Source organism: Tenrec ecaudatus, chromosome 2 (assembly GCF_050624435.1).
Source record: "Tenrec ecaudatus isolate mTenEca1 chromosome 2, mTenEca1.hap1, whole genome shotgun sequence".
Classification (NCBI taxonomy): domain Eukaryota; kingdom Metazoa; phylum Chordata; class Mammalia; order Afrosoricida; family Tenrecidae; genus Tenrec; species Tenrec ecaudatus.
Genome location: NC_134531.1, coordinates 115,617,148 through 115,626,455, shown reverse-complemented (window position 1 = coordinate 115,626,455; position 9,308 = coordinate 115,617,148). Strand labels below are relative to the sequence as shown.

Genomic DNA, 9,308 nt, shown 5'->3' with positions numbered 1-9,308 from the left:
TCATACCCACCAGCTGGCTCGGTGAGAGGAAAATGTAGCCACTGCTGAGATCTGCTTCCCACAGGGGTCAGCCTTGGAACCCATAGGGCCGGTCTCTGTCGTGTAGGGTCATTAGGACTTGGAATCGCTGCAACTGGGACTCAACAGCCACCTGTTTGAGGTCGGTGCTGTCGCCTTATAAGGCAGAAAAGATTTGACATGCGGTGCCCATAAAAGATGAGAGTGAGAACCAGGAAAGCTTTTCACCGATCCAATCCAATCCAATCCAAGCACAGCAGACCGCCAGAGCAAAGAGGAAATATTCAGAAGCTGATGAGAACCTGCCTTCAGGAGGAGAAAACCCATCAAAGATGAAACCAGCTTGTGGTCTTCGATTAAAAAATTCATGACAGGAAATACACTCAAGAAAGAGAGAGTAGACTTGAACGTGATATTGGTAATGATTTGATCACATCAGCACCAAGAACAGGAGAAAAGCCTACCAAACAGCTCGAGTAAGATGGAAAGGTCAAGTAAATGGAGAAGCCGCTAGTTATGAAACGACAAATCAACATGTACAACAAAATGGAAAATTAAGCAGGCAGTCCTCCACAGACTCCATTGTTGGGGACCATATTTTCTCCTGTCTTCAACTTTTTTCACCATGAAAGAAAAATGGAACATCAGGATCAGATGCCCCGGGACCAGCTGTGGAAACAGAAGAGAGAGTAAAGCGGCTTGATACGGATCAGGTGGGTGAGGTCACTGCCAGTACGACTCCTTCAACTAGAGGAGCAGCTCAAGCGAGATCGGCGATCAGTCACGGCTTAGAAGAAGCACCAGTAACTCCAGAGAGTGGTTATCCTCAGCCCATGCAGAGGCCCCCTGTGAAGAAGAGTGGGAAGGGTTCGATCCATATTCTTTCATCAAACATGGTCCACCACGAACAGAAGAACAACTAAGCAGGAAACCCGCTCTTCCGTTGAAAGCAAGAAGCGCACCACAATTCTCCTTCGTTTCAGATGTGGGCGAGACCCTCTTGCACTGCCGTCTAAATGAGCTAGCAGATGCAGCACTGCCTTTGCCAGTCCTGTTCCAACATGTTCTTGATCAGGCTTAGGTGAGAGTAAGACCGTCCCTCAGGGAATTCCTGAAACCAATGTCTCTCATGCATGAGATCATTCTTTATACTGCTTCTAGGAAGGTGTATGCAGACAAGTGACTAAACATATCAGACCCCTTCCGTGACCACTGTGGTTGTGTACAAGGAAGCTATATAAAGGACTTCAATATCCTTGGAGGAGATCTTTCAAAAACTATAAGAATTGACAACTCACCACAAGCCTTCGCATGTCCACTTTCTAATGGAACCCCTATCAAACGCTGGTTTGTGGATAAAAATGACAATGACCTTCTAAAACAGATTCCATTTCTGGAGAGGCTTGTGGAACTGAATGAAGATGTCCGACCTCACATCAGAGACGGCTTTCGCTTGCAAGATTTGCTGCCCCCAGATTAAAGACAGAGACCTGTCAGACCGCTGAAGGGGGAGACAATGCAGACCCTTCGGGACTAAGACAAAAACCGTTGCCGTTGCTGGTGACGTTGTGCATTTCTGTAGCCCCGCCTTGCTATCCCTATCTTGGGTGCCCAATAAAAATCAAGGGTTACAGAGAGAGACTTTATCCAGCTCAAGATTGAGCACCGCAGCGGGCAGGCTGTAACAGAAGAGTCTTGAGAACTAGTGCAACTCCAGTGAAATTCTTTTATGTACGGGACATCTGCGGTTCATAAAGAATTCTGTTTCTGCCCCTGCGTCACTCGGGAATTTACGACAACGACAGAGACGAAAGAAGACTTTTGTTTTCTCTCTGTTTGGGGCTCTGAGTGGGTCTGTAGCCACTTTTCTGATGCTTTTAAGATTCTTGTTTCAACAGGAATGGCCATAAGAGGTGTTTTGTGTCTCCGTTACGGTATAATCTTTTTACGTGTTTGACCTGTCTGAGATTAGATTTTCATTATGTGTTCCTCTTAGTTGAGGTGCTTCCTAGTTTTCTGGAAATCGTTTTTATTTCCATTTGGCTGGCCGTTTCCCTGCTTTGTGTCTGCCTGCATATTGTATATTTGTTTAAAAACATTCTCTCATGCAAGTTTTATTTAGAAAGACATACATGTATATTTTGTTTCTGTAATATTCTACCGTAGGTGAAATCTTTTCCCAAATCAAGAAACAGGGTGGATATGAATATATAAATGACTAATATTCAAAAGATGTAAACCATTGCGATAGCATGTATTCTAAATGGCAATATCTTGCAATGGCACATGGATTTAATAGATAAAGGTCTACCTCAGACTTCACTGTGCTCACCAATCTTTGGGGAGTTGGAGGCGGGTCAACTATTGGGCTTCATTTAGTTACTGCTGCCTTTGGTTTCCTTGGGGAATGAAGTATTCGGCACAGTGGCTCAGTATTTTTCATTATTTTGCATGGGCTGATCGTACCTCTGTTATGCTCTGGGCTACAGTCGATTCCAAACTCTGTGTAAGAGTCTTGGTGCCCAACAGTAGCTACGCATCATCCTGTGGCACAGTGCACTCCCGGCCACGGAGGCAGCTAATATGCTCTCGCAGTGGTCTTCCAGGCTATGTGGAAACGGTCGCCAAGGCTTGGCTCCCTAATGCAGCTACCAGCAAGAGTTTGATAGTTTCCTAGTGGTGTGGTCTCCTTTCTGGGAGGCTTGTTATGGAAGGTAGAATTTGTAAATGTTCGTATGCTTGGCCTCTCTATTGCATTAATATGCGACAGGCTCAGACTGCTTTTGTGTAAAGGATGTCAAAGAATGACACCTTTTCTAAAAGAAGTTTGATATTTTGTACACTTGTTAAGAAAGTACAATATTGGGGGGAAAAATTTAAAGAAAGCGCAGTATTGGAAATTAAAGGTGCACAACTGATCATTGAGGAGTAGGTCAATTAATTTTTATGTATATTAACTATTTACTTGTAAAACTTTATTGTGCAAATTGCATGCAGCTTCATTTTCAACTAAGTCCTTAAAATAAGGAAATCTTTTTAGCAAAACATTTGACTTTGTATTTTTTATTTTAAAGACATACATTATGTCCATTTTCAGTGTGTTAATGAAGATTTTAACTTTTCATCAGGTTGAGTGTTTTCTTCCTGTATTATCTGCTGTGTATGTAGTTAGCATATTGTGTCACTGAACTGTTTAAAAATTGAGCCTGTAGAGCAAGCTATGTTGTGGAAAATCTTTATTCACTTTTTTTTATAGGCAGATTTTCTGGGGGCAAAAAAGCACTCTGGCCTTACTTCTTCCAAAGCAGAGCAGTTTGTCCTATAAACAGTCCATGGGACTTTCAATATTCTTCTCCAGTGCCACAGTTCAAATGCATCAGTTCTTCTTCAATCTTCCTTATTCAGTGCCGTACTTTCTCATAAATATGAGGCTAGCATAGATTGCGTACAGTGTGCTTTAGTGCTCAAACTAACATCCTTTCTTTTCAATACGCTAAGGAAGTTTTTGTGCCCCAGATTTACCCAAGGAAATGCATCATTTGATCTCTTGACTGCTGCTTCCATGAGCATTGACTGTGGATCTTCACATAATATTAGCTGTGGGTCCATTTGTGAGGATTTGGGTTTTCTTCACATTGCGTTCTAATCCATCCTGAAGACTGCGGTCCTCTTCATCAGAAAGTTCTTCAGGTCTCTTCTCTTCCAGCAAGCAAAGTTGTGTCGTGTGCATATCGCAGGTGGTTAAGAAACCTTCCTCCGCATTCTTCTTCATATAATGCAGCTTCTCGGATGATTTGCTCAACGTACAGTTTGAATAAGTATGGTGAGAGGATACAACTCTGATACACATCTTTCCTGATTTTTAAATCACACTGTAAATAAACTCAGGGACAAAGTAACAACAAGTGGTCTAAAATCGGCAAGATGGGCTTAGGGTGCCTGATGGAGCTTTATCAAGGGCCATGTAGCCAAGAGGAATTACTGAAATCTGAATGAAGGCCAAATATGATAGTAGGACAAAAGGAAAGCAAAAGGAAATAGAGGAAAGAACTAGGAGGCAAAGGACATTTATAGAGGGCTAAATGCAGGCATGTACAAATGTATATATATTCATATATAACTATAGGGAAATAGATTTATGTATATATATTTTATGTTAAATATTAAGGTAGCAGACGGACATTGGGCCTTTATTCAAGTACTCCCTCGACACAACAACACTTAGTTCTAGTAACCCGGCATTCTGTGATGCTCACCTTCCTGACATGATTGCTAAAGACAAAATGGGTGCATTTGAAAATGTAGTGAAGAAAGCTGATGGTGCCTGGCTATCAAAAGATATATCATCTGGAGTCTCAAAGGCTTGAAGATAAACAAGTGGTCATCTAACTGAGACGCAACAGAGCCCACATGGAAAAAACACACCAGTCTGTGTGAGTATGAGGTGTCTATGAGATCAGGTATCAGGCAACAAAGACCCTGAACAAAAAGTCATATCCATGTGAATGAGGGGGGAGGGGGGAATATAGACCCAAACCCATCTGTAGACAATTGGACATCCCCTTACAGAGGGGTCACAAGGAAGAGATGCAAAAGTCAGGGTGCAGTATAGCACCAACAAAACATACAACTTTCCTCTAGTTCTTTAATGCTTCCACCCCCAACTCCCGCTATCATGACCCCAATTCTACCACAAATCTGGCTAGACCAGAGCTGTACACTGGTACAGAAAAGAGCCCGCAACACAGGGAATCCAGGACAGATAAACTTCTCAGGACCAATAATGAGAATAGCAATACCAGGAGGGGAAGAAGAAGGTGAGGGCAAAAGGGGGAACCAATTACAATTATGCCCTGGGGATGGACAACAGAAAAGTGGCTGCAGGGAGACAGCAGTTGGTGTAAAACATGAAAAAAATATAATTTATAAATTATCAAAGGTTCGTGAGGGAGGTCGGTGGGGGAGGGTTGAAAACTGGCTGATACCAAGGGCTCAAGTAGAAAGAAAATGCTTTGAAAATGATTGTGGCAGCATATGCACAAATGTGCTTGACGCAATGGATGGATGGATGGATGGATGGATAAGAGTTATAAGAGCCCCCAATAAAATGATTTTTTAACAACACGCTGTATTCCCTGTTGTTTTTGCACAACGGTCGCTTGATCCATGTACAATTCTGCAGTAGCGCAATTAAATGTTCTGGAATTCCCATCTTCTCAAGGTTATCTATATTTTGTTTAATTGACTCACTGACTATGCCAAGGCATTAGACTATGGGAATCATAACAAACTATGGATAACGAAACCATTGTAGAGTCGATTCAAACTCAAATTGAGATAGTTTATGAGACTGAATGCCTCACCATGGGCCACCAAGTCACCAAGAGGCCTGAACTACCTATCATGAACTGGTTACTGTCTGACCCACATAATCATAAAGTTGGGCATGCGCAGCAACACTCCATTGTTAAATGGAAGTGGTGTATATATGAGATCGGGCCAAAGCAGGACCTGAAGGAACAAGTAAGTAGCATGAAGTGGCCCAAATGCCCACAGTCTCCACTCCTGTCACATTGCCTCCTTTCTCCCAGTCTGCACCTATGGCCTCCTGGGGAGTTCCTTACCATACTTTAAGTGAAGACCAGAAAAGTCATGCTTGGTTTATGGATGGCTCTGCACGATATGCAGGTGCCACTCGTAAGTGGACAGCAGCAGCACTACAGCCCCTTTCTGGGATCTCCCTAAAGGACAGTGGTGAAGGGAAATCTTCCTAGTGGGAAGAACTTCGAGCAGTGCACCTGGCCGTTCAGTTTGCATATAAGGAAAAATGGCCAGATGTGAGACTATATACTGATTCATTGGCTGTGGCCAATGGCTTGGCTGGATGGTCAGGGAATTAGAAGGACCATGATTGGAAAATTGGTGACAAGGAGGTGTGGGGAAGAGGTATGTGAATAGACCTCTCTGAATGGGTCAAGAAAGTAAAGGTAATTGTATCTCATGTGAACACTCAGCAAAGAATTACCTCTGAAGAGGAGGGCTTTAATAATCAAGTGGATAAGGTGACATGCGCTGTGGAGACTGGTTCTCCTCCTCTTTCCTCTGCCACTCCTGTTATTTCCCAATGGGCACATGAACAAAGTGGACATGGTGGCAGGGATGGAGGTTATGCATGGGCACAGCAACAAGGACATCCACTCACCAAGGCTGACTTGGCCACTGCCACCGCTGAGTGCCCATTTGCCAGCAGCAGAAACCAACATTAAGTCCAAGATATGGGACCATTCCTCAGAGAGATCAACCAGCAACTTGGTGGCAGGTTGATTATATAGGACCACTTCCATCATGGAGGAGACAGCGTTTTGTTCTTACTAGAATAGACACCTACTCTGGATATGGATTTGCCTTCCCTGCACACGATGCTTCTGTCCAAACTACTATTCGTGGACTTACAGAATGCCTCATCCACCGGCATGGCATCCCACATAGCATTGCTTCATATCAAGGAACTCACTTCACAGCAAATACAGTGTGGCAATGGGCCCATTCCCATGGAATCCACTGGTCATATCATGTTCCTCATCATCCTCAAGCTGCTGGCTTGATAGAACGATGGAATGGGCTCCTAAAGACACAATTACGGCGCCAACTAGGTGGCAACAACTTGCGGGGCTGGGGCAATATTCTCCAGGAAGCTGTATACGCTCTAAACCAGCGGCCAATATATGGTGCTGTGTCTCCAATAGCCAGAATTCATGGTCCAGGAACCAAGGGGTGGAAGCTGGAGTGGCACCACTCACTATTACTCCTAGTGATCCCCTTGCAGCATTTTTGCTTCCTGTCCCAGCAACCCTGTGTTCTTCAGGCCTGGAGGTCCTGGTCCCGAAGGAAGGAACTCTCCCACCTGGAAACACAGCATGGATTCCACTGAACTGGCAGCTGAGATTGCCCCCTGGCCATTTTTGGCTTCTGATGCCTTTGGATCAACAGATCAGGAAGGGTGTCACTGTACTAAGTGGTGTGATTGATCCTGATTACCAAGGAGAAATTGGACTGGTGTTACATAATGGAGGTAAAGAAGAATATGTCGGGAATCCAGGAGATCCCATAGGCGGACTCTTAGTGCACCATGCCCTGTGATTAAAGTAAATGGTAAATCACATCAACCCAATCCTGACAGGACTTATAATGACCCAGACCCCTCAGGAATGAAGGTCTGGGTCATCCCACCAGGCAAAAAAAAACACAGCCAGCTGAGGTACTCGCTGAGGGTAAAGGTAATACATAATGGGTAGTTGAAAAAGGTAGTTCTACCTATCCATTACGACCACATGATCGATTGCAAAAGCGAGATTTGTAATTGTCAATGTATTTTTATGTGTTTATTGCATATTTTTCCTTTGTTTAGGCATAATGTATCGGATACAGTGTGTTTTCATTTATATGTATGATAAATGATTGATGATAAGTATAAGTGTGATTTCATCAGTGTCCAGAAATTATATAAGTATATATGGCTAAAGAATTGTGTACAGGTTCCAGCTTGGCAAGGGGTGGATTGAGAAAGTTAGTTTGTTGTGCCAGCCTAGTCAATAAACACAAGTGGGATTAATTGAAGGGCAGAGAGATAAATGGCTCGGTGAGCCTCACCTTTCTTGTCTCTTACTCTTTGATCTTTGGACCAGTGTGCGGCTGCCTCACTTGTTCTGTCCCTCAATTTACAGGATACACTACCTGTGGGACGCTTAGCCTGTGGACTGTGCCACTGTAAATTGAGGTCCCTTTAAGACCACATGATTGGAATGTACATCTCTGGAGCTGGGGACTAATTGTTTGTGACCTGGCTGACAGTTGGTGACCTGCCTTGCTGTTTGCTGCCTGTGCTGATATAGCCTAGCTCTCTTTACAGAGGACTACCTGGCGGCACTCAAGACTTGAAGGACCGCCAGTGTCTCACAACTCTCTCACGGGAGTGAGTTGCACTGAGCCATTTGTACTGCTTTATAATTTAACTGTTTATTTCTTGTATTATATATCTATGTATCTGTATATAATTTAACAGTTGATTTCTTGTGTTATATATCTATCTTTATAAATATATATATAATAACTAGCAATCTGGTTTTGTCTCTCTAGAGAACCCTGTCTAACACACAATTAACTGAGTATCTTTGGGTAAATCCATCATTTTCCTTTGGGCCTCAGATTCTTTATTTATTAAGTAAGGTGAAAGACATATAAGCCAAGAGTAGGCAAATTATGTCTGCAGGGAAAAATGGTGCCCGCCACCTAGCCTTGTATGATGAACTTATTGGACATAGACTTGCCTGTTTGCTTACACACTGCCTATGGCTGTGTTTGCACAAGGGCGGAGTTTAGTGGCTGCGGCACAAACCTTCTGGTCTGCAAAGCCTTAACATATTTACTACCTATCCCTTTACAGAACAGACTTCCAACATCTGCTCTAGATTATGCTCCAGTCTTCTCTCTTGTTGCAAATCTCTCGTAATGACACAATAAAATACATAAACTTGACTTTTGTAGTAGCCCTGAAAAACAGAAGGGGTTGTGTTGGGCATGTGGAGTTATGAGATACCGCTCAAAACCAGAAGGCAATTAAGATGAGCAGGAAATGGAAAGTCACAGCCTTGGTGCACACAGGAAAGTTGCGGCCATGATGTATCGGAGAGACCCTGGGCGCGCCAAACACAGAGAAACAGGTCGAAAAGGAAGAGCCCTTGAGTGGCTGGCAGTATAGTTCATTAGGACCGTCAGCATCAGGAACCAGAGGGCCCAGACCTGGAGCAAGGAAGCCAACATACCAGAACCATGCATGGCAACACCCCCAAAATCGGACTGCATTTAGAGGAGACTCATAAAGTTCATCCACTGACATTGCCCATCAGTCATCGAAGTACTTACTCACAGAGGAGTTGAAAATGGAATCTTAATTATAAGATAAACATCATAAAACCTGTGGTACATTTGAGGAAAATCACCCTCGTAACAGAGAGGTCCCAGGAACAACCACAAACTAACGTCTGAGGAAAGACTATACAGAACCTAGTGGCACAGTGGTTAAGCTCTGGGCTGAGAGCAATAGGTCAGCAGATAGAACGCAGCAAACACTCCGAGGGAGAAAGTGTGGCTGTCTTCTTCTGTGATTATATACAGCCTTAAAAAAAGGCCTGGGGCAGGCTCACTGTCCTACGAAGACGGTTAATAAAGCAAACATAACAACGAAGCCTTTTGGATAAAATAAAAAATATAAATAACTCATGCAAATAAAT

At 43.5% G+C, this 9,308-nt stretch overlaps 1 pseudogene; it reads left to right on the top strand.

Annotated features, from left to right (window-relative positions):
- The first annotated feature begins 216 nt into the window (after window positions 1-216).
- On the top strand, window positions 217-1,498 carry LOC142440935 (CTD small phosphatase-like protein 2 pseudogene; annotated as a pseudogene).
- The last annotated feature ends 7,810 nt before the right edge of the window (window positions 1,499-9,308 follow it).